General features: G+C 42.2%; 2 long non-coding RNA genes across 6 annotated transcripts in view; one reads left to right on the forward strand and one right to left on the reverse strand.

Annotated features, from left to right (window-relative positions):
* Positions 1-25,922, reverse strand: part of LOC142830142 (uncharacterized) — a 159,400-nt gene that overhangs the window by 109,426 nt on the left and 24,052 nt on the right. The window contains exon 4 of one of the 4 annotated variants that reach the window (XR_012905115.1): positions 24,131-25,282. The exons of the other annotated variants lie outside the window; for them this stretch is intronic. This is a non-coding gene — a long non-coding RNA (uncharacterized LOC142830142). The remainder of the gene's footprint in view (positions 1-24,130; positions 25,283-25,922) is intronic. 4 annotated transcript variants of the gene reach the window in all.
* Positions 1-25,922, forward strand: part of LOC142830144 (uncharacterized) — a 105,485-nt gene that overhangs the window by 45,033 nt on the left and 34,530 nt on the right. Inside the window, exon 3 of one of the 2 annotated variants that reach the window (XR_012905119.1) lies at positions 20,799-20,896. The exons of the other annotated variant lie outside the window; for it this stretch is intronic. This is a non-coding gene — a long non-coding RNA (uncharacterized LOC142830144). The remainder of the gene's footprint in view (positions 1-20,798; positions 20,897-25,922) is intronic. 2 annotated transcript variants of the gene reach the window in all.

Raw genomic sequence — 25,922 nt, forward strand, 5'->3', positions numbered from 1 at the left:
ATACCAAACTGGGTGGGGTTGCAACTTCTTTGGAGGATAGGGACATAATCCAAAATGACCTTAGCAAGTTAGAGAAATGGTCAGAGGTAAACAGGATGAAGTTTAATAAAGAGAAATGCAAAGTGCTCCACTTAGGAAGGAACAATCAGTTCCATACATACAAGATGGGAAGCGACTGTCTAGGAAGGAGCATGGCGGAAAGGGATCTAGGGGTCATAGTGGACCACAAGTTGAATATGAGTCAACAGTGTGATGCTGTTGCAAAAAAAGAAAATATGATTCTAGGTTGTATCAACAGGTGTGTTGTAAGCAAAACTCGTGAAGTCATTCTGCCGCTCTACTCTGCACTAGTTAGGCCTCAGCTGGAGTACTGTGTCCAGTTCTGGGCACCACATTTCAAGAAAGATGTGGAGAAATTGGAAAGGGTACAGAGAAGAGCGACAAGAATGATTAAAGGTCTAGAGAACATGACCTATGAAGCCAGGCTTCATGAACTGGGCTTGTTTAGTTTGGAAAAAAGAAGATTAAGGGGGGACATGATAGCGGTTTTCAAATATCTAAAAGGGTGTCACAAGGAGGAAGGAGAAAATTTGTTCCTCTTGGTTTCTGAGGAGAGGACAAGGAGTAATGGGCTTAAAGTGCAGCAAGGGAGGTTTAGATTGGACATTAGGAAAAAATTCCTAACTGTCAGGGTGGTCAAATATTGGAATAAATTGCCAAGGGAGGTGGTGGAATCTCCCTCTCTGGAGATATTCAAGAACAGGTTAGATAGACATCTGTCAGGGATCGTGTAGACTGAGCTTGGTCCTGCCTTGAGGGCGGGGGGCTGGACTTGATGACCTCTCAAGGTCCCTTCCAATCCTATGATTCTATGATTCTATGAAAACTTGCTGCCTGTTTACACTGGCTGCGAGTTCTTGTGCAAGAACACTGACGTTCTACTGTATGAAATCAGTGCTTCTTGCACAAGAACTATGATGCTCCCACTCAGGAATAAGCCCTCTTGCGCAACTGTTCTTGCGCAAGAGGCCAGTGTAGACAGGCAACATGAATTACTTGTGCAAGAAAGCCCTATGATTAAAATGGCCATCAGAGCTTTCTTGCGCAAGAGAGCGTCTACACTGGCATAGATGCTCTTGCGCAAAAGCACATGCCAGTGTAGACGCTCTCTTCTGGAAGAGTTTTTGCACAAGAACTCTTCTGCAAATGAGTTTTTGTGCAAGATCATGCCAGTGTAGATGTAGCCCAAGTGTTTCAGAAAGCTGTGTCATGAGATACAAACTTGGATGCTACCATAATATAAACATTCTGGCAAAGTAAGAGTTCAGGAGAGCTTAAAGAGGGCTGATGAGGGACTGAATATGTTTAAAATAAAGGAAGGGGGAGTGATCCCTGGAAGAGATGCAGCAATGATCAAAATACGAATTTTTCTGTCCTGCCAGACAATATGGCATGAATGATAAGGGATGAAAAGCTAGGACAGTAATGTTCAGGACAGAATGTTTGGTAACCTTGTACTCATCAAGTACACCAATGTAGAGGTGCTTAGTGTTTATGGATTTTCAAGTTGCACAAATGAATGACTTCTCAAAAGTTGAAGTGCTAAAATGTTTGGACTTTGCTTTAATTGCAACACATTGCAAGAATTCAGATTTGTAGTGCCCTGGCCTGAGCATCTGCAAAAGCAAAGTCTTGGAAAAGAAAGGCAAGATGTGAATCTGCATCATTCATAAATTATCCAACATACAGTCTTAGTCTTGGACTATCAGTACGATGAACTTCCCAGTGGAGCAAAACTGAGGCATTGACTAGAATTCAGTAAATGTTCACAAAGCAAAACCAAATAGAAATGGGAGTTTCAAGAACATACATAATACTCAGCATTTATTAATCCTTCCTGATGAGATTTTATTTTCAGTTATTGGACCAAAGAAGGAAGTAATGTGCATTATGCAAAAGTCACACAGTACAATTTGAGATGGATACCAGAAATGTGTTTTTCCCCTCTTCTGTTCCCATGGATTTCTCTGTGGATTGATTAAAAACATAAGACCTTGTTCTTTTACTTAAACTGAAGTAAATGAGGAGTAATTCCATTTGAGTCAATGTACTGTAATTACACCAGTGTAAATACTAGAGGGAGATCAGAATTAGACATTCTTATTTTTCCTTAAAGCTTTTGTTCATGCACTCAAGAACAAAATCCTTTCCCCTGCACACACTTTCCAAGTCTGAATCAGTGGAAGATCCTAAAATAATTTTCCCCTCTTAAAATATTTGTAGCATAGAGAAGGAGGGAGTGAAAACTCAGAGTTTTCTCCTCTAGAAATCATAAAGAAAAAAAACAGTTATGTGTGTCTCAGATCTTCACCTTGTGGAAAAATCATTTTCTGTATAACAATCTGTTTCCATGTATTAGTTCTGATACCAGTTTTCCCCTAGTTGTATTTCTTCTTCTTTTTTGTTGTTGTTGTAATGAGTTATTTATAAGTTGGGATCTCTCACTCCACCCCAACGCTCTATGAAAAATGTCCATTCTCAGTAGAGGTAGTTGGTCTTTTCAGGAAAGATAAAAGAGCTCTCCAAGATATGTTGAAGGTGACAATCTTATAAATGGCAGGGGCAGCATATATATAGGGTTGGCCTGGAGTCTCAAGGAATTAAAGATTAATTTTTTATTAAAGAATGTCATGTGATTAAATCTCCAGGAATACCGCTAAACAAATTGGCAACCCTACATCTGTATGAACAAAATATATGAATATGCCTTTTTCAGTTTTTAATTTTTAATGATGTGTCTATGATCAATATGAAAATGAGAGTCTACTTCTAAGTTTTCTATGCTTGGCTTTAACTGTTCTCTAGATTCAGTCTAAACATACTTATTTAGTCATCTTTACAAATAAAATGTGCACTAATACTACATGTCTGCAGACCTTTCCTCCTTTGATTGTGATATTAAATGAGTGAAGCAACAAAGATAGTAGCATCTTGAATTTGGCCTCTAGTTGCTATTACAATATATAATAGATTATAAAGATTTATGCCAATGTAACAGAGCATGTTCTGGCTTAAAACAGATGCCTCTCCTATTTGTACACAAAGGCGGGTGGAGGGGGGTGGGGCGGGATCATCTCTTTGCTTAAGGTGACTGGTGGTCTTTTTACAATGAAGTACAGTAATCCTGGTATGTAAAGTAATTGTGATATTTTATCCCTCTCTCTCTGTTTAGTCAACGATTGTGCTAAAATTCATTTCAAGTTAAATCAAAGTTTCCTTGTAGAAAAATATTAGTTTAATATTAACACCAGCCCAGCCCAGAATACAAAGTGTTCCAACTTGTGAAACCATACTACTAAATAGAGCAGGGTTTTCCAGCCTATGGGTCAGGACCCAAATATGAGTCGCCATTACATTTCAAAAGAGTCTCCAAGTGTCTCCCCAGGTGGCTCTGCCTCCTCTACTCCCCCCCGTTTTTTAATTGCCTTGGGTCACCAAGTCTTCCTGAATTGTCAAAATGGGTCTCCATCTGGAAAAGGTTGGGAACTGCTGAAATAGAGTGAGAATTATTTGTTATTGTATACTTTGTTCAAAAGGCTCTCATATAGTGCCATAGCATGAAGGGTTTATTAAAGACTGCAATTAGAACACATTGCAACTTAAGCATTTTTATACCTAAGACTTAAAACTTTCATTTATGTTTTTACTTGCCACAACCCCAATGAGCCTGCACTGTTAGTGCCTGAAGAAATGAGGTTTCAGAGGTGATTATAACTTTTGCGCCACATACAACTGTTATGATTTGGAAGGCAGATGCTAAAACTGAGTCAGATAAAGGTGTATACTGGGCACTCGCAAGGTCTCAAAGTGCCCTTTGCTGTGTTCCAATATTTTAGTTTCTGGCAACACGCAGTGGGAATTACAAAATCAGAATATATAGGTCATAGTTATGAATAGATGCACATTTTAGAAAAACTGCAAACTATCACATTTGCATTTAGGCAATTAAAAAGTGCAGCACACAAAAATCTGAGACCTACATTAGCACATGAGGCTGGTCAATGTAAAGCTTGAAGCTATGCACTTTATTACTAGGATTTTATATGCAACTCTGTTACCATGGCTGCCAATAATTGCACGCCCTCCCCCCCCAACCAGTCCCTCCCATAGTGACTGTGACAAGGCCTCTATCATACTGCAGTCCAAGATTGATGAGAACAGTGACCTGCCTTTGTATGCAAACCTCTTCAACCACCCACCAGCTCTCCTGACTTCTGGACACCCTTTATGGTCATTTATGACACCAAATGACATGACAGTGGAATCTGCTTGGAGCAGTCACGATGAGAGTTGTTAGTCACCTCTCTCATCACTAACCCCACCATCTGTTCACCAGGTTTTGATTCACCACTGAGGCACCTGTGGACATAGCTGAACTGGTTTTCAACAGGACATGGCAACTATGAAACTAATCTCTTTAAAAGTTTTTTTTTCTAATGATCCACAATGCAGCTGTGATCAACCCCAAACTATGTCACATATCCTGAGTAAGTGCCCTCTGACTTAAGTGTAATGAGGAGTTACTGGCTCTCCACCTGGTTGGGCACATTGCAAATATGCTAAGAGAGATTGTTAAATTTTATTCTGTGGCCATATTCTAAAATTATCTTACATGGACTAAGTCTAAATTAATTATCTCAGGCCCAACACCTAAGCTTAACTTATCCTAAACATTAAGAACAGTAAAAACAGAGCTATTTTAAAAAATTAGTTCAATTGCATTCCTTTGACATTTATCAATATAGAATGTATCTGCTCTGTTTTAAGCCTAGATCCATTGATCCTGACCATTAGGAGAAGAAAATAATTATGATTAAGCTATTCTCATTTATAATAAGGCTAATTGGTCTTGTAGAAACTCCATTGTTGGTGATGCACAAGATGGAAGAACTCAGTTTGACTGCAAGAGCCCAGAGTGAATTTGCTTTCCATAAGTATTGTGTTTCTTGCAAACTGAGCAAGTATGGTAAAGAAATAAGACAGTGAATATGGAAACCCTCAATCTCACTTCTCAGGACAAAATTTTTTTTAAAAATCAAACAAAATGAAACTCCACAGTCCACAAACAATCACTTTTGTAGAGTAAAAGTTCATTAACTATAGTTGGCAATACCAGCTGCTATAAAACAGTCATATTCATGATCAAATGTTTTCCCCAGCCTACACTAATTTTAAGTGTCTAGCTGATGAACTGTCAGGACATGCAGTACTAACAAAAAAAATTGATAAGTAAAATATGCGCGTTCTGAACTGCTTCACTTTTGGAATGTCAGCACAAAGAAAAATACATTAAAAGAACTTTAAAAAGTTGGGAAATGGCAGAATTAAGGTTCTCCATGAAACTTTAATTGAGCTCCCTTGTGTGTATGCATTATGGTATAGGTCATTGAACATCCTGTTTAAGTTACATATGAATATTTTACGGGTCAGTTAACTTGAGCTGAGCATATACTGCAAAAAGAAAGTAATAGTAATTTGGTTTTTTAAGAGAATTTGTTTCAATGCTGTTTGTTTTCCACATTTTTTTAGGTAAGGTCTCTTACACAGATGTTCTATAAAAAACAAGATTTTAAGCAAATATTGCAGTATATTACATTATTGCTCAATTGTTGACATAAAAACACTTCATTTTATCTGGTTTTGCCCACAAATGCTAATGATTCTATATTTTGGTTAGTCTCTAAGGGTACGTCTAAACTACATGGCTCCGTTGACGGAGCCGTGTAGATTTGTTGTTTTGGCAAAGGCAAATGAAGCCGCGATTTAAATGATCGCGGCTTCATTTAAATTTACATGGCTGCCACGCTGAGCCGACAAACAGCTGATCAGCTGTTTGTCCGCTCAGCGCACTAGTCTGGACGCTCCCCTGCCGACATCAAAGCCCTTTGTCGGCAGCCCCGGTAAACCTCATCCCACGGGGAATAATGGGGCTGCCGACAAAGGGCTTTAATGTCGGCAGGGGAGCGTACAGACTAGCGCGCTGAGCGGACAAACAGCTGATCAGCTGATTGTCGGCTCAGCGCGGCAGCCATGTAAATTTAAATGAAGCCACGATCATTTAAATCGCGGCTTCATTTGCCTTTGCCAATGTGTCTAATCTACATGCCTTTGACGAAAGAGGCATGTAGTCTAGACACAGTCTAAGATGCCGTATGACTCCTTGCTGTTCTTAAAGTTACATTCTAACATGTTTACCCCTCTGAGAATTAAAAAAAAAAATCTGAAAGACAAGCTTATCTACTCAAGGAACAGAAAAATACTATGCAATCCACATAAACAGTAAAAACAGTTGGTCTTTCACATGCTCAAAAAACCTGCTCTTTAAAAAGCTATACCCCAAGAATTACTTGCATAAATTTAATGAATTTCAAATACAAATTAATCCTCATCTGTTCAGAAAATTCACAAAGTAATGCTCATTAAATACATTATCTCTAACTATTCACTCGTCTTTACACTTAGGCTGTGTCTACACTGCACACCTTTTCCGGAAAAGGGATGCAGATTAGACACTTCGGAATTGCAAATCCGTGGGGGAGTTAAATATCCCCCGCGGCATTTGCATTTACATGGCTGCCACTTTTTTCCAGCTTGGGGATAAGCCGGAGAAAAGCGCCAGTCTAGACGCGATTCTCCGGAAAATAAGCCCTTTTCCGGAGGATTTCTTATTCCTACTTTCTTATTCCTTATTTCAAGTAGGAATAAGAAATCCTCCGGAAAAGGGCTTATTTTCCGGAGAATCATGTCTAGACTGGTGCTTTTCTCCTGCTTATCCCCAAGCGGAAAAAAGCGGCAGCCATGTAAATGCAAATGCCACGGGGGATATTTAAATCCCCCGCAGATTTGCAATTCTGACTCGTCTCATTAGCATCCCTTTTCCGGAAAGGGATGCCAATCTAGACGTAGCCAGAGTCTTCTTTAAAATTATAAAATAAGCACTTTCTAAATTACTTTTAAATATATTTTCATGTATATCTATACAGCATGTTATTATGCCATTGGGGGAAAATCCCACCCTGTGCACAGAGACAAGATAAACTTACTGTGTGTTCATTTCACGATACTGGTGAAAAGAGTTTCTTGTGAGTTCCACAGTTCCTCCTGCAACCCGGAGTAATCCCTGCATCCCCACACTGTTGGAGAGGGATGGCGCATAGACTGATGTCACAGCAGCAGCCTGAACCCTCCTTTGAGCTATTTTCCAACCATCCATCTTACTCCCTACACCAGTAAGCCTTTGGCTGGGATTTTTGCTCAAGACATTATTTACAGATTGTTTATTTCCAAAGTTGTTTAATTTTTTGGCCCACAAAGAAAGTGATACCCTGACCAAATGTAGTTCATAAAGATCCACAATGCAGCTTGTAAATAACATTGATCAGGGCTGGCAGGTTTGTATAATTTGTGGTGATGGCAAAATGTAATTCAAGTCTCCTCCCACCCTCAACAGCTGCTCTGGGAGGGAGTTTGGAGTATTGGCTCTGGGCTGGGGCAAAGGGTTGAAGTGCAGGCTCTAGGTTAGGGTGTGGGCGTGGGACTGGACTAGAGGTGAGTTTGGGGTGCAGCAGGCAGGCTGCCCCAGGATTGGAGTGGGCAGCCAGAGAAGTGGACTTTCCCCAGCCCTCTTCCCACCAGCAATGGTGAGCTCCAGGAATAGTGCTCCCCTCCCATCTCCCTCCTTTCCCTCTCTCCCCTAGCAGGACACTCATCCATGCCCGCTCCCCCCAGGCTGCACTTACAACAGCATAACTGAGAACAGTCCTGTGTTAAAATGTGCATGGTTTTAAAGTTGACCATATGCTTCAGTGCTTCACTGGGTCAGGGCCTGAATCAGGAGTGGGCTGTACACGATTTACCAGGGTTAACCCCTGAAGTGCTGCCAGATGCTCTATTTACCTGTGCGTCTGCAGGTACGGCCACTCACAGCTCTTATTGGCTGTGGTTCGCTGTTCCCTGCCAGTGAGAACCGAGGGAAGCCATGGCCGAGCCTGCAGTACTTCCCACAGCTTCCACTGGCCGAGAACAATGAACTATAGCCAATAGGAGTTGCGAGCAGACATACCTGTGGACACACAGGAAAATAAAGCAGCCGGTGGCTCACCAGGGGCTAATCCAGGCGAACCACATCTAGCCTGCAGACTGCTTATTGCTTACCCCAGGCCTAAATGAAGAAGGAACTAAAAGCCTGTTGATCCCAATGCATGGTGTGTTCTCTTGTGCAGAAACTCAGATGTGAAGAATGATTTGGGAGAGGGGTCCAGCTCCAGTAAGGCAATGGAAAATCATATGGTGACGGTGGGCATGTTGAAGTACGCCACGGAATAGGGGGCCACAGTGGCAAGACAGATCCCAACCCATGTCTTAGAGATGGGAATAAATACAGGAGGAGCCAATTGCTGACTGACACTCAGATATTTCACAAGGCAGCAACTGACAGCTGCTGGGGCACATTTCACAGCAATCACAGCCCACAGGACAAGCAATTCTGCCAGTGAGGTGTAGACATTAGGAGGAGGAGTGGAAGACAAAAGTAGATTATGAGTGACTGAGATTAACGGACAACAAGCCAAGAAAGCAGCACAAAACTCACAGGGGCTACAGTCCATACAAACCACAGTGCACTAAAAATAGCAGTCAGCTGATAATTATGTAGGAGACAGCCACATACGGGACACAGTCAGACATCAGCTGTAAGACATCCCAACAAGCACCAGTATAACACCCCTCTTCTTCACTGCAGGCAAATGGTTTCCAGTCAAGAAAGTGCAGGCTGTTAATTCACAGTTCCTTCTTATTCCAGTTACCTCGACTGAGCATTAGCATACTTTTGTGTAGTGTATGATCTGCAGATTCACCCACTTTTGACCCTGCTCTTAATTGATTCAGCGGCACTGTGCATGGAAATAAAACAGAGCAAATGCATAATATTTCCAGGATCCAGGATTTATTTGGGACAGTTTAAAACCAAGCTTGTTCTGCTGACAAAAGGTTTAACAGGTATGGCTTTGTCTACACTACACAGCATTTAGTGCAGTGTTACTAAAAGCTGGGCTGTGTGAATGTTGTTTCTCGGCATTTTTGCCAGCAAAATACTTCCACCCTAACCCTTCTCATCCTTCTCAACCCAGGACTCAGCCCAGGAGATTAGTTGGAGGCCTGGCACCAGCAGCAGAGGTTGGGCCCACCTACGCGCTCATTGGCGGCAGCAGGAACTGGGGTGACCTGGTCCCAGCCTGCTTCACTCCAGTGGCTCCCAGCATCACTTAAAGGAAGGAGCTTGGTGGAAGGAGTGGAACCGCCCCTCACACTCACCAGTGACAGCAGGAAGCAAAGTGATGGAGCTGGGAGCCGATGGAGTAGGGTGGGCTGGGGCTGGGTCACTCCACTTCCCGCCAACAGTGAGCGCAGAGGAGGTCCAACCCCATCTGTCAGTGCCAGGCCCCCTACTAATCCCCAAGGCCATCTTGCCCGGGAGTTGAGGGAAGGGGTGGAATGGGGCATGGTGAAGATGGGGCCTGGAATAAGGGGATTGTCCCGGACTCCGCACTCCCTTATGGATGTCCCCGCACCCACTCCCCCACAGTAGAGTTTGTGTTGTTGTTGACAGAAGAACACTCCTGCCAACAACGAGCCATTTACACTGCCACTTGCCTGAAAGACAAAAAGTTTTGCTGCAGCCAGAGGGCTTTTTTAAGCACCTGTAAATGACAAAAGTTTTGTCATTCAGTTGGCAGTGCAGACAAAGCCGGAGTCTTCATTTCTCCTAAATCCATTTGATATGGTTCATTATTAAACATTTTTCACCTTTGGCTAGACATCTTAAGACCCTCCCATGTTATTCCAGCTAATGTTATCAGTGTTGTATGGAGTTAGCTCAAGTGCTTCCTATTTCAGATGGTAGCATGCAAAGTTCTCCAGGTTTTGACATAGCCCACTTGCTCTAGGTCCGTGGTCACCAACCAGTAGATCGCGAGCTACCAGTAGATCTCAGGGGCTCTAAGAGTAGCTCTTGAGCCCTCTCTGAACTACGCATCTGCACAGTACGTTTACATTAGATTTCCTCATGTAATGTAGGCGGGGCTTCAAGGAAGGGGTAGGGCAGTAGATCTTCGTCTGTTCTGAGACTTAAAAAGTGATCTTGGGTGTAAAAAGGTTGGAGACCACTGCACTAGGTCAAACTACACCCTTTTCTGTGGATACACTTTCAAATGTGAACATGACAAATGAACCAGAGAATGTGCAAGCATTGAAAAATCATGAGCCAAGCTCTGGAATATCATTAGGTTAGTTTTTTTTAATTATACATTTGGGGTCTGTTTCTTTGCATTTTGTTTTTTTAGTATCCAGGGTACATTTGGGTCATATTTCAAGCTTTTCTATGCCACTTGGAGAGTGGGCAGAATGAAAGTTGAGATTTTCATGTAGCCAATTGTCTCCAGGAATTGGGGCTTTACGCATATAATCAAATATGGCAAGAGTTGTGATAAAATAGCGAAAGTTGGCAACATTGCTTTTTGCCTGTACCAGGGCAGGGATGAATCTAGGTAATAACAACATATAAAGTGCAATTTTATAGCACTAGCACTGTAGTTTGAATGGCTATCAGTGAATAGGACAGCATTGGGCAAGAGAGTATATAGCTGCAAATTACAAGGGAAAGCTAGGACCCAGCTCTGTTCCCATTTAATTAAACAGAAGCATTAGAGCTCTGTCCAATGCCAAATGAAACCCTTTATTTTAATAGGTTCTGAATTATTCTTAGTGAACACTAAATAGTTTCAAGAAACTTGAGAAGCTCTCGGGGCATGCAGATGACAGTTGCTCCCTTCCATGGTATTACTGCTTTTTCTGTAACACTGTCGCCAACTACTTTTGGTGTGAAACTAAAGGAAGGCTTCTAAAAAGCTGCTGATATGTACAAAATGCAACATGCAGCAAGATTGCACCTCTCAGTGTGATTTACATCTTGTTTTGCCTTACAATGCATTATTTCCCCGCAGATTGCACCTGAAGTATTGTTTCAAGGAAAGCTGTGAGAATGACAGAAGTGTTTACTTAAGCCAGGATCCAACAACCCCCTTTGTCTGAGTAAAGTCCATTAAAGACAATTTCATCAAAAGCAATTGTCTGCTTCTTTGTGCTCATATGCAGATAATAGAAATACAGGCAGACTCATAATTAATTTTTTAGTGCACTTAATACACCAGGAGTCTGAGTCTGCATGCCTTAAACACTTAAATCTCCCACTGAAGTGAATGGACTTCTAGGAGGAATAAGGGAGCAGGATTAGTTCCAAGTTTCTATGTATCTGTAAAACCAGAGCAATTTTTAGCAGTTAGTGGATTTTATCTCTCACTGTGAAGAAGTGCTGTACTTGGATGGTGCCTCCTATTGCTTGTGAGATCACTGCCCCTTCCCAAGGCTGGGCACCATCTCTCTGCCTCATGGGTCTGGAGCCCCTCTCCTGCTCTACAAGCTGTTGTTGTCTATTCGGGTATGTCTACACTGCCCCCCTAGTTCAAACTAGGGTGGCAGTGTAGACATACCCTTCATGACTTGGCTCTCTGACCGGGTTCTTCTGGATGTTTTCCCCTTCCCGGGTACCAAAGGGTTTCAAAACCTCATACCACACTAGTAGCTTCAGGGATTTTTTTCCATTCACTGCCCCATAGTGCTACCATCTCAAGAACCTGGACCAGCTCCAGCTCAGGTATCTTTCAGCCAGCTGTCAAAATGTGTTTCCTTTTAGACTATACAGCCTTCATAGCACCAACCCAGCCCATGCCACCTAATCTGGGCTCCTTCACTCAGACAAGGGATTACTTGGCCACCTGATTCCTCACAGCTGTGGCCTGGTGGGTTAATTAGTCCTCTTCTTTGCCTGCATTAATCCTAGGTGGGGGGGGGGGGAGGAGATGACACCCCATCACACTCCACCCATTCCAGCCAAAGAGGAAGAAAATTAGTCAAGTTTCCATGCTGCATAAACCCATATCTGAGTCCACAGACTTTCCAGGGATGATGTATCATGAAAGCTTAAACTATTCCGCAGCCTTAGAGTAATTAATTTCAAAATCTAGACAGGCAAAAATGAAAAATGTTACAATACACACATGCCATAATTTGCTTTTCAGTTCATTCTGAATTATCTTAGCTCAGCCCAGTAATTCATCAGTGCATAAACCATGCAGGGACTGAATGTGTGAATTATGCATGAAGCATTATTTAGCACTGATGTTCTGAAATACTGCTGCATGTTTGTGCAGTGTATCCTGAAAAGTAGCAGTAAGAGCCACGTGAATATTGGTACTTTGTCTTTGGGCTATATATACACAGCTTTGCACTTTTTGGTCAATTGTAATACAAAGCTGGTAAAAAATGCATCAACAGCTTAAATAAATTATGGCTTTAAAATATGAATCATGGCATAAATAAATGATCCCTCCCCCACCCCATCTGTCTTCGGATAAAAAATAAAATCAGTTAACTGAGTGTGTTATTCACTCTGCACAGACTGCCTGACCAAACAAGTTTATTTGCTTCCACGATGTAGACAGATGCACCAAAGAATGCAAACTTGACATGCAACCCATAATAAATGTGTGGATGACATAATTTATCTGTTTTGTTCTGGCATGTTTCAAATTTGAATAGAGTTCCTTAGGGGTTTAAAAAATTACTAAATGGACCTTTGAAGAAGGAAGCTAAGTTAATTATAGTAACTAAAATAATAAAGGAAGAGTCATTTCTGATACATTATATCATAATCCTGCAAAAAACATTGTTAAAATGAGTTTAAGGCTGCAAGTATATATTACTGATAAGTGTACATTGCCTTAGAAGAATACTTCACTTACTGTATTTCTATTTTTATTTTCAAAATGATCGAGTTAAGTCTCATTTCTCAAACAAGTTGCTTCAATAGTAATAATTGTAGCTGGTTGAAAAGTGGTAAAGAGATTATGATACATCTTTAAAATTTCAAAATTCCTTTTCTAAAGGAAATTTATTATTTGTTTGAAATTTGTAGGGCATTTTTGGTTTACAATATTTTCATTTTTTGTCCCTCCACACCCTTTTTCCATTATGCCACTGAGGAAAGAAAGGAGGAGTAAGGAAAGCTGAGTAAATTATTTCCCCCAGATTTTAAAGAGAAATTAAACAAATATTTCTGCAAAAAGAAAACCAAATAAAAAAACCCCAAAACTGACACTCTTATGTAATGCAGACCTGGTAACAACAGGTTGATGACATCAGAAACTATTCTTGTGTTATCCATTATATATGAATTCAGGAACTGCTTGTCCAATTTATACCACATTTAGCAGGGGGGGAAATCTACTGTGGCTCTAGATTTAACACACCAGTTTTGAGGCTGATATGACTTATGTGAATTCTGAAAGACAGAAGAAAGTTGGGAGCATCATGAAAGCTTTAACTTTTAAGCTGCTGATGCTGACCTATTATTTATAACAGTAGTTTCACCTATTCTGAACTGTTATATGTCTACAGTTATATCTTTCATATATTGTATAGTAAATTTTTTCAAAAAACGAATAATTATATCAAAGCATAGCTGACTTTCCTCTGTGATTTCCCTCCCCTGTGCTTTACTATATTAAATTGCAAACCCACGGTACAGAAGTATGTAGGATTGGCAGTAGGGTTATTTCAATCTTTACTGAAGTGAAAACATATTTGTAAGAGCAAAAGTGATCCTTGATATTCGTAAATAAAGAAATGCAAGTTTCCCAGGCCAAACCGTGCTGAGTTCTCTGCCAGCGGTTAGATTAGTTTTTGAAGAACTATTTTACTGAAAAATAGCTAGATCACAAACCAACAGCAATCCTTGCTCCTCCCACCCCCAAAACTACACAGTAGAGGAAAAGTCATATTGGATGACTACCAGATTGTGATTACAACCACCACAGAGAAGTTGCTCACTCCCTGTTCACTAGCCACAAAAACTTGGGCCTTTCGTCAAGGCATGGTAGCTGGCCAAATTCAGCAGGGCAAGGCCTCACTTTGTGCCTCACTGCTGGCAGTCCAGCCCTAGGAAGTTTCCTCCAGAGTAAGGAAAATCTTCCAGGGGCACAGTTTTGGAATGGAGGTTTTTACACCAACCCAATTGTCCTTGCTGAAAGTGAAGGGATGTGGCTAGAGTAAAGCAGACATGCCCATGATACACAGACCCCGTCCTACTCCCCACATTGCAGCAATCGCTAGCTGTGCTTCTGGATCCTTGATTGGGCTTCAAAGAGCTTTACGTCACATCAGCCTCATCTGTTTTGCATGCAGATTAATGAACCCTGGTATCTGTCTCAATCATTAGTAATGATGGCCTAATAGGACCACCGATGTTGCTGGACCAGAGAGCCCCAGCTCAGGTAGCAGAGTTCTGGCACCCCGGGGCAGCCTTGGGGCAAAGTGCCAGCGGCCCTGGAGCTAGCCACAGAGCCCCTGTGGCCATGGAACAGCGTAGCCCCGGCGATTCTGGGACTGACTTTTCTCCTTTGTCTGACAGGGCCTCAATATGTTAGCCTTGATGGCATGTGGCAAGCCTCATCATGTTTCAGGTGGACTGGGCTCAGGGCATTAAGCAAGTTTATTAAGCAAGCTTTTGTTTCTTGTTTGTAGAGGGGTTGTAAGCTTTGTTTGGCGCTGTAAATATTGTAGTGCTACAGTTCTGGTGGCATAAGGGATCTGTGATAGGTGCTGTTTTGGCTTTGCTTCTTGTCTAGACAGATATTTCTGAACAAAATCTGAAATAAATACATTAGATTAAGTTAACTCTGCTGGCAGGAGACGGGGAAAGGGGACTGTTGCCTCAAGGCCTGACAATTTAAAAGGGCCCAGGACTCTGGCTGCTGTAGTAATGGAAACATCAGACAGAGCCCCGGACCCTTAGAATCACCACTGGAGTGCTGCACAGCACACCCCAGAGCCCCGCACGGTGTGCTCTGGCTGGCTGTACAGACTGGCATGAGGGTAAAGGGGAATGCTGCAGCATCTGAGTAGCACTGGGGGCTGGCTGCCCCAGTCCTGCCCCTGTCACCTAAAGCCCCACCCCTTCCAGAAGCACAGAGCCGACCCCATGCCCCATATTGCCCAGGGTCCTGGCAATCCAGTTGGCTCTCCTGTCTGCTGGTTTACAACTCAATAGATCTAGGTATTCACAATCTGCTTTGTGGACAACTTAGGATCTGATTTTCAAAAGAACTCAGCAACTAGCAGCTCCCCTTCATTTCAAAAGGTGCTAAGGGTTAATCATTCAAAGCCATGTTAGTGGCAGTTCTGGAAAAAATCCATTTGGGGTAAACGGCATCATTTTCTGAAATGATCAGCTAATTAAAAACATGGAAAAATGTTATTTGAGCCCAAAGGAACTATCTTGGCTATTTACAAAGAGAGAAAAGGAAATGAAGGGCTAGAGTCACAAAAGCTGAAGCGGAGGAGCAGCAGCCCATCTTATAGCCAATAGCTTGCACACTCATGTGGCACAGAGAGAACTGGATTGAAGTTCCTGCTCCAGATCAAGGATTCAAAAGTAGGTCTCCTCCCTCCCAGTTGAATGCCCTAACCCAGGGCCACCGAAGGGGGAAAAGGAAAAGGGGCAACTGCCTCAGGCCCAGCAATACAAAAGGACTTGAAGCTCCTGGCTGCTTCCACTGCTACTGGGTAACACTGAGGGATGCTTGGGGGAGGCATCGTGTTCTCTAGGCAGTGCCAAGTGCTGTCTAGTCCCAGCCCCGCCCTTCCACCTGATGTCTGGCCCCATCCAGGACACAGAGCAGCATCCCCTTCCCCACCTTGATGAGAAGCCTAATGAATGTGCCAGTCCCGCTGCCCTAACCACTAGGCTACTCAGGGTATGTCTACACTACCATCCTAGTTCAAACTAGGGTGGTTAATGTAGGCAACCGGAGTTGCAAATGAAGCCCAGGATTTGAATTTCCCAGGCTTCATTTGCATATTGCCGGGCGCCGCCATTTTTAAATGTCCGCTAGTTCGGACTCCGTGCCCGCGGCTAAACGCGGCACGAACTAGGTAGTTCAGATTAGGCTTCCTATTCTGAACTACCGTTACTCCTTGTGGAACGAGGTGTACCAGTAGTTCGGAATAGGAAGCCTAATCCGAACTACCTAGTTCGTGCCGCGTGTAGCCATGGGCACGGAGTCCGAACTAGCGGACATTTAAAAATGGCGGCACCCGGCAATATGCAAATGAAGCCCGGGAAATTCATATCCCGGGCTTCATTTGCAACTCCGGTTGCCTACATTAACCACCCTAGTTCGAACTAGGGTGGTAGTGTAGACATACCCAATGTTATTCTCAGGCCCAGTGACTATTCAGTTCCCCCAGTACACCACAGTACTCAAAACGCCATAATCTAGATTTTATAATTCAGGTGCTCTTTTGCAATGAATTTCAATAGGAATATGCTGGCATTTATCAAATATCAGAACAGATAAAATGAAACAAACTGCAAAACAATTACTGGATGTCTTTTGCAGTTTATTAAATGAAAGCAATCTCATGTTAGCCAGTGACAGCATTCTCATTAAAACAAAGATGTTAAGTATCAGTTAATTTACTAGTCAAGTAGTCAAAGGAATTTTAATCAACTACAGAACTAGTCGATAGGCACTTCCACATTCCTCCTCTGAAATGTACAAGAGCCTCCATCGCAGCCCAGGGCCAGAGAGAAGTCCCATTGACTCGGGGCTGTAGGCAGGCGTGCCAGCTTTGAAATGTACAAGAGCGGAGGTTCTTGTGCATTTCAAAGTGGAAGTGCCCTCGTAGAGCTTGGGGTCAGTGGGGGACACAGAGTCCCTCGCTGACCCCGGGCTCCATGTTGTGCTGCCGATTTGAAATGCCACGCAGAGCCCAGGATCAGCTGGGGAGTCCCCAACTGAACCCAGGCTCCACGTGGCAGCTGCCACTTTGAAACGCCAAGGTGGCATTCAAAGGGGTAGCGCCACATTGCTAAGCCCAGGATCAGTGCCGCAAAGCTGAGCTGGGGATCAGCTATGAGGTACTGCCGCTTTGAACGCAACCTTAGCATTTCAAAGGGGCAGCGTCCCACAGCTGATCCCAGGCTTTGAAGTACCCCCTCTTTCTTCCCCTTTGCTGCCTCTGATAGAGGCAGCAAGGGGGGTGGGAAATTGATTAGTTGACTCACTATCCGATAAGCATTTGTTTATCGAATAGTCATCTAGTCCTTCACATCCTTACTTTAAAACAGCTTGCTCCTTCTTACAAGTGGATTGTACTGAAACATTTCAGTTTTGCTATAAATACTTCAGCTTGCATCCCATATCAGATGCCATCTGGATTGTTGTTTCCTTATTAATTAAATAGTAGTGCTCTATTAATACATTTGTAGATTTAATTTACCTGCTAGGCTTTGATAATTCTCAGCACCTCTGATTGCATTCCAAAGAACAGGATCCATTGTGGTTTATCAATTTATTTCTACCAGCTGAGGATCTGTGCCCCAGTACTGTGTTAGGGAGAACTAGAGGAGAAAACTAGTTGGTTAATACCAGTATTTTCTGTAAAGCATTCTCAAAACAGTTTTTTCTTTAGTACTACACTGACCTCGGGCATTATTAACAGAGTTTCATGGAACAGATGTTCTTCAATTTGCATAATGACAGACAGACTGCCTTTTCTTTATTAAAGGTCACTGAAAAACAATGCTTCTGTTAGGCAGCCCAGCCTTCATGAAGAGATTTCGGGACAAAAACTGCTTTGTCTTCATTTACAGCTTTGGTGATCACCACTTTACATACTTTATCAGATTGCTTTGCCTCCAGAGTATTTGCCTATTTCATCCCATATATGCCCTCTTTCCTTATCGTGGTTAATTTCTACTAATAAAGCACAGTTTTTATTTGAAAGTTCAAATCTCTGAGCATACACCTAGATCTTCATGTTCTACAGACTGTGTTAGGTCCTCTGATGTCAGTGGAGCTACGCCAATCTAACCCCATTTACATCATAGAGGGATCTGGCCCTTAGATGCCTCTTTCCCCCACCTCTACCCAGCCCAAGTATAGTAGTTCTCCGACCATTTAAATTCACATTGATTTGTCACATGGGCAAAATTCAGTTGACATTAAGTTTGTACTTACAACTAATGGTCCTTCAGAACTTTAGAGACTAACAATAATGTAGATGGCATCATGAGCTTTCATGGGCACAACCCGCTTTTTTTGTGTTAGTCTCTAAGGTGCTGCTAGACCATTCATTGTTTTAAGTTTTTTCAGTTACAGACTAACAAAGCTACTCCCCTGAGACTTACAACTAGTGAACATATTCATTATTAATTTTATTTAGCCTAATTTATTATAGCAAATTGTTCACAAACATCCTTATTGTCTTCAGATGGACTCATTAGTTGTATGCCAAGTCAAGTAGCTGAACAAATTATTTTCAGTTTATGTGTTCTTTGCTAATACCTGACTCTGGCTATTTATTCAGTGTCATTGTCATATGGAATTGTTTCTTTTCTCAGACTGGATGACAAACACCTAAAGCAGAAGAGCACACAATGAATAATACTAAACACTGAATAAATACACATATAGTAAGTTTTTACAGATGAATGATCATTTGTGCTAAAATTCATGAAATGTTGCAGTGGCACATGGAAGACAAGGATGTGATTCTTTGCACAGCAGATCTCCTATGAGCTACAAAAGCGACATGTTTAATTTCCAGTGGTGTGTTGTAATCGGTGACACCTCACTTTTTAGTGCCAGCGAAATTCCATAACTAATGTCCCAGATAAAAAAAATATTTGCCTTTAGGATAAAAGATAAGTCTTGCGTTCTCAGCCACACATACCTATTCAGTTATGAAGAAATTGGATTAGGGAGAGGGAAAGAGTAGAAACACTCCATCTGTACTACCCAGTTGCATCAAGGGGGATAGAGAGAAAGATATGCTCAGATGCCTGGCAGAAAGAGAGGAAACCTATCACAAAAATAGAAAGTAAAAATAAATACAAAATTTCAGGCTTTAAAAAAAAATCACTCAAATGACCAAGAAATGGAAGATGTATCAGCAGGGTAAATTATATATTTTCTGCGTGACATATTTTCAATTTTCAGTTAGTGGAAAATTGCAAAGCCATGTGGTATTTATCACTGAATCACATACCAGCATTTGCTGTTACATGACAATGAACTGTATGATGATGCTAAAATCATCTATTTACCCATATTTCAGATTGATTCAATATGACTAAGAACAGTCATAGTGCCAGACTTACACATGGGCAATGGGATACTCTGCTGCACAGAACAAAAAATTCAGGCTATGTTGACACTACAGTGATCGGGAAAAGGTATGCAAATTGCACTCCACTGACTCCAAAAATTGTATACCTTTTTCCAATGATTTTTCGGAAGAGGCTTTTCCGAAATTTGGCCTGTCTACACTGGGCCAAATTTCGAAAAAACCTCCTCTTTTGGAAGAGCCCTTCTTCCTTGTGGGAGGAGGAAGACAGGGCCTCCAAAAAAGCGCATCAGCTCTTCCACAAAAAGAAAAAAAAAAGGAAGAACAGATGCATTCCCTGGAGGTATCCTGGAAAAACCCCATAGACTACACATAGCCTGAGTGTTGCTTCCGAATTATGCATAGCATTTTGCCTCTCTTGCAAGGAAGAAGAGGGTGCAGAAGTCCTTCCTACCAACTCTCCGTCTTCTTCCGGGCAGTGGCCAAGTACAACTCTTTTCTTTCCACTTCTGGACAACAAGTTTGGGAGATTTTAACATTGGCAGCCAGCAGCAGAGAACCTACTTAAAGACAGGGAAAAATGGAATGAAGTTCCAGCCGCCTTCACACTGGCCAGAACAGCATGGCCAAAGTGAGAGAAGTGGAATATGCTGCATCCTGCTGAGGGCAGATCATACCGTTTGAACGAAGCCAAGCACGGGGGGGGGGGGGGGGGGGGGGGGGCGGGGGCGCATATAGAGCCACCCTGGCTTAAGGGATTACCAGAAGAAATTGAGTCTCAGAAGAATTTCCTCAAAGAGATTCTCCCATATTATTTGGTGTGTGTATGTGTGGAGAGGTGATGTTTACCTCTGGAAAAGGATGTGGGACCTACCCTCAGGCATGTCAGGAGACTAACGCCATCTGTGTTTAGACTATCTACTCTGCAACAGCTCTGATAAACAGTTTCCCCAGGCTGTAGCAGCCCCCAGTCCTGCTAGGAGTGACTAAACAGAGACTGCAATACAGTCTGGATCTTACTGCTTTTCCTACATATTTTCCATTGGCTTAAGAGTTAAGTAGGGGGAGTGATGACGTGCCTATCACCTGAATCCTTTTCCTGCCTCTTGCTCCATCCACTTTACACTGCTTCACTCAGTGTGGTGCCCAAAATACATGGGAAGGGCTCTGCTGTCCAACACTTGCAGGTCCAAGCATTTTTGGGAACAGTGCTAGAAAGGTAGCTAAGTCTCCAGTAATGTGGAAAGGGCAATCAGTACATGGAGATCCCCCTGTATGCAAATCTCAGTGAGAGGGGACAGGGACAATCTGGCCATTGTTATATTTTCTGAGCCTGTGCCCAGATCCTGGTATGACCATTTGTTCTAGTGACAGAATTTGAATGCTGCATGTAGCTTGTTAGCAGTTAGGTTTTAATTTTTTTCCTGAGCTCCAGTTTTCATTTCCTCCTGCCATCACTCTCCATTTAAATGGAATTCTGATATCCCTTCCAGCTGGTGTTTAAATTGCTGGTGTTGATGAAAGCCCTGAATGGTTTGGAATTTGACTGACAGAAGAATCCCCCACCCACCCACACCTGATGCCATTACAGGTACCATCAAATGAGCTAATATCACCCAGAATTATTTATACAGGAAGGGGCTGGTAGCTAGGGGTACGTCTAGACTACAGCCAGTTCTGTCGACAAAGCAAGCCGCTTTTTCGAAAGAGAGTCTAGACGCTTTCTTTTGAAAAAGCACAGTGTGGATGCAATAGTACCACATAACTCTGTCGAAAAAAGGCGTTATTCCTCATAGAATGAGGATTACTGCCGTCAACAAAACTGCTGCATTCTGTTGACTTACTATAGACAGAACTCGGCGGTAGTGTAAACGCAGGTACAGTTTTGTCAACAAAAGTCCATTTTTGACAACAAAACCCTGTAGTCTAGACACACCCTAGCTGTGAAATTTGTTCCAAGTTCCCGTACTATAGAGGTTGGACAAAGCTTACTAAATTTAGTGTCTGATGCATTAAAATCAGGAATAAGGGATCTTCCGGAAAAGGCTTTATTTTCCGAAAGATCCCATCTAGACTGGCGCTTTTCTCCGGCAAAGCCTCGAGCCGGAAAAAAGCAGCAGCCATGTTCATGCAAATGCCGCGGGGCATTTAAATCCCCCGCGGCATTTGCAATTCTGACTTGTCTCATTAGCATCCCTTTTCTGGAAAAGGGTGCCAATGTAGACACAGTCATTGTGTATAAACTAAATTAATTCTTTGAATTACTTTTCATGGCTAAGGGCATAGAAGAGATTCCCAAACTTGAGTCATTCTTTTTAGGAGGCAAATCTGAGGAATTGTCACAGATTGAGGTGTCATTAGAAGAGGTTTTGAAACAAACTGATAAACCAAACAGTAATGAGTCATGAGGAGCAGATGGCATTCTCCCAAGAGTTCAAAAGTAACTCATATACGAGATTGTGGAATTACTAGCTGTAGTTTGTAACCTATCCTTTAAATCAGCTTCTGTATCAAATGGCTGGAGGTGAATAATGTGATGCCAATTTTTAAAAAGGGCTTCAGAGGTAATCTTGACAATTGCAGGCCAGTAAGCCTGTCTTCACTACTGGGGAAACTTGCTGAAACTATAGTAAAGAACAAAATTATCAGACACGTAGATGAATATAATTTGTTGGTGAAGAGTCAACATGGAACTCTTTCTAAATGAAAACCATGCTTCTCCAATCTACTAGAATTCTTGAGGATGTGGACAAGCGGGACAAGCATATGAACAGGGAGATTCGGTGGATGTAGTGTACTTAGATTTCCAAAAAAAAACTTTGACAAGATCCCTTACCAAAGGTTCTTAAGCAAAGTTGCCATAGGGTGATGGAAGATCTTTGTTTGGATTGATAGCTGGCTAAAAAAAGAGGAAACAAAGAGAAGGAAAAAATGGTCAGATTTCAGAATGACAAGAGGTGACTAGTGCTGTCCCACAGGGGATCTGTACTGGGACCAATTCTATTCAACATATTCATAAATGATCTGGAGAAAGGGGGTGAACAGTAAGGTGGCAAATTTTCCAGACGATACAAAACTTGTCAAGATAATTAAGTCCCAAGTAGATTACAAAGAGTTACAACAGTTCCTCACAAAACTGGATAACTTGGCAAATAAATGGCAGATAAAATTTAATGTTGATAAAAGCAAAATAATGTACATTGGAAAACATAATCCCAGCCACCCATATAAAATGATAGGGTCTAAATTTGCTGTTACCATTCAAGAAAAAGATCTGGAAGTCATTGCCAATTCTCTGAAAACATCCTTTCAATGTGCAGCATCGGCCAAAAAAGCAAACAGAATGTTGGGAATCATTAAGGAAGGGATACATAAGATAGAAAATATCATATTGCTTCTATATAAATCACAGTTTGCCTACATCTTACTGCACACAGATGTGGTCACCCTATCTCAGGGCTGGGCAAAATATGGCCTGTGGATTGGATCCATACTGCCAAGTCTCTGGATCTGGCCCACAGACACAGCGGGGAGCCTCACGCAGGCTCCCTGCTTGCCCCTTTCTGCCCCCTCCCTTGGATGCCACTCAGAAAAGTGGCTGCAACGGCCATTTCTCTTTAACAGCTATGAGGCCGGGGCAGGAGGGAGAGGGTTTATGCACTGCCCCCACCCCCAGCACAATCCTATTGGCCAGTTTCTAGCCAATGGGAGCTGCCTGTTTGAAGAACTACTCCCTCCTCCCCTCAGGCTCTTATTCATAACACACATGGCCCCTGTGGTCAGTGTGGGGGCGGGGCAGGCAGGTAGCCTGCCCGAGAAACATGCTGGGCTGCTTTCTGGGAGTCACCCTGATAAGTCTCCCAGCCAGAGACTGCCTCTGGCACCCCAGTCATTCCCCCCCCAACCCTCTGCCTCTCACTCCTGTCCCACTACCCCACATACCCAAACCCTCTGACCCTCCCAGATCCTGCCCACCAATGCCCTGCCCAAGATCACAACCCCCACCTGCCACAGGTCACAACCCAAAGCCCTGTACTCCCTCCTGTACCTTAGTCCAGTGCCCCAGGTCACAACTCCCTCTGGGTATGTCTACACTACCCCCCTAGTTCGAACTGGCCGGGGTCCGACCTAGCCGGCATTTAAAAATGGCTCCGGCCGGCTTTATGCAAATGAAGCCCGGGAAATTCAAATCCCGGGCTTCATTTGCAACTCCATATGACTACATTACCCCCCCTATTTCGAACTAGGGGGGTAGTGTAGACATACCCTCTTTCACGCAAACTCCCTCCCAGACCTCACACTCCCTCCTGCAACTCCATTCCCTTACGCCAAGCTCCTTTCTGCACCCAACCTCCACCCCAGACCCAACTCTATTAATATCATTGAAGAGTTTGGCCCTTGACCACTTTCCAAAATCCTGTTCAAAATTATCTAAAAAAAAGTATATTGGAATTGGAAAAAGTTCATAAAAGGGCAACAAAATGTTTGGGGTGTGGTTCATGATTCATGAAGAGAGATTAAATAAGACTCGTACTTTAAAGCTTAAAAAAGAGATGATGAAAGGAGGCATATGATACAGATATATAAAATCATGACTTGTGTAGGGAAAGTAAATAAGGAAGTGTTATTTTCTCTTTTTCATAACACAAGAACTAGGACTCACTATATGAAATTAACAGGCAGCGGGTTTAATCAAACAAATGGAAGTATTTTCCCCACAATATAGAGTCAACCTGTGGAACTCTTTGCTAGAGGATAGTGTGAAGGCTAAGACTATAGCAGGGTTCTAAAAAGAGCTAAATAAGTTAATAGAAGATTGACCTACCAATGGCTGTTAACCAAGATGTGCAGGGATACTGTTCCTAGTCTCTTGTTTGCCAGAAGCTGGGAATTGGTCAACAGGGGATGTATCTCTTGATGATTACCTGTTCTGTTCATTCTCTCTGGGACAACTGTTTTTGGCTGCTGTCACAAGACAGGATACTGAGCTAAATGGACCTTTGATCTTATCCAGTATGGCCAGTCTTATGTTCTGATGCTGAAGGAGAATGACAGGGCTTAACCTGTTAGAAGAAAAGTGAAGGGAAAAAATCGGTCAGTGAAAGGATTCCACAAGAATCATATACAGGAAATTATTGAAATATACCATTTTGTATCTAAAATGACAGGGTAGATTCAGGAAAGATGTGAGTGGCTACATTTAGGCCATTAAATTACAACAGAATAGGTAAAACCACAACTTATTTTTCAAGGCTCATTGAATTAAGTGCCAGCAATGGCTTTTTCTATTTCAGACATAATTTGAAAGAACTCAGAAGTTTGTGGGGATACGGTAATATACATTTATTATCATTTTAGCCTAAGAACATTTAGATCAGCTTTTTAAAATGTATATTCTCTATATTATTTGGCGGGGTTTAGTTTTATTTTGACATTGGGGCAATGACAAAAAGGCAGAAGGACATATTTTTCCATGTTTGTTAAATATCTAAAACAATGGTGGGCAACATGTGGCATGCAGACCACACACGGCTTGTCAGGATAAACTGCTGGCAGGCTGCCAGACAGGCTGTTTATTTTGCATCCATGGGTATGGCCACCTGCATTTCCCATTGTCTGTGGTTCATTGTTCCTGACCAATGGGAACTTTGGGAAGCGGTGCAGGCTGTAGGTAGCTTACCTAACCAGCCACATACAGTTCACGGGCCACAGGTTGCCCACCACTGGTCTAAGACAGTGAGGTCCTGGCAGATGACTGCAGATTTTGGGTACAACAATACTACAATACGAATTTACTGAGCTACTAAGGCTTCAGATTTGTCACAGAATGTTTTTAAAAGACAAAAATCATGCAACAGGTACAGAAAAAGTCAACAAGTTTTATTATTTAATTTTAAAAAGTCACAATAAATGAGAAGGCTGCATCTCAGGGCATGGGTGCTTGGACTCCCCAAGGGGATTAAGACTGGATAATTTCCTGGAAAACAAAAACATAGGAGGATTTTTCTGGGAAGGAATATTTAAATAACTAATCTGACTACTGCATGTGGGTGTCTGAGTATAAAACTAGTAACCAAAAACACATGGTGAAGAAATACATGAAGCTAAGTATATAGTACTGCTTTATAGCATTAGAAACACACACAAAAGGAAATATATAATCTATTTCCCAACTTTCTGGAGAGCATCACTCCACACTATGTGATACTTCAGCAAGACTCATACACTGTCTTTATGCAATTTTGAGCATAAATTCAAAAAGAGCAAGTTCCTTGTCATTTGTGTAAACTTAGTGACACAAATAGCAAAGAAACAATCATGTGCTTTAATTAATAACGAATTAAAAATTCAATGATATTTGAAATGTGACAATGTTCATGGCATGTTCTGAGTATTTCATCCTCAACAACAGATATTTCTAGCAGTTAATGCAAAACAAAAAAGACTGATAACTTTTGTGCATTTAAACTCATCAATTCTCCACTACACTTATCTTCATGCCTCCAGCTCCCATCCCAGACATATTTTTCAATCTATTGTATACAGCCAAGCCCTAAGATACAACTGGATTTGCTCCGATCCCACAGACAGAGACAAACACCTACCCGATCTTTGCA

This window comes from Pelodiscus sinensis, chromosome 1 (assembly GCF_049634645.1).
Source record: "Pelodiscus sinensis isolate JC-2024 chromosome 1, ASM4963464v1, whole genome shotgun sequence".
NCBI classification, from domain to species: Eukaryota; Metazoa; Chordata; order Testudines; family Trionychidae; genus Pelodiscus; species Pelodiscus sinensis.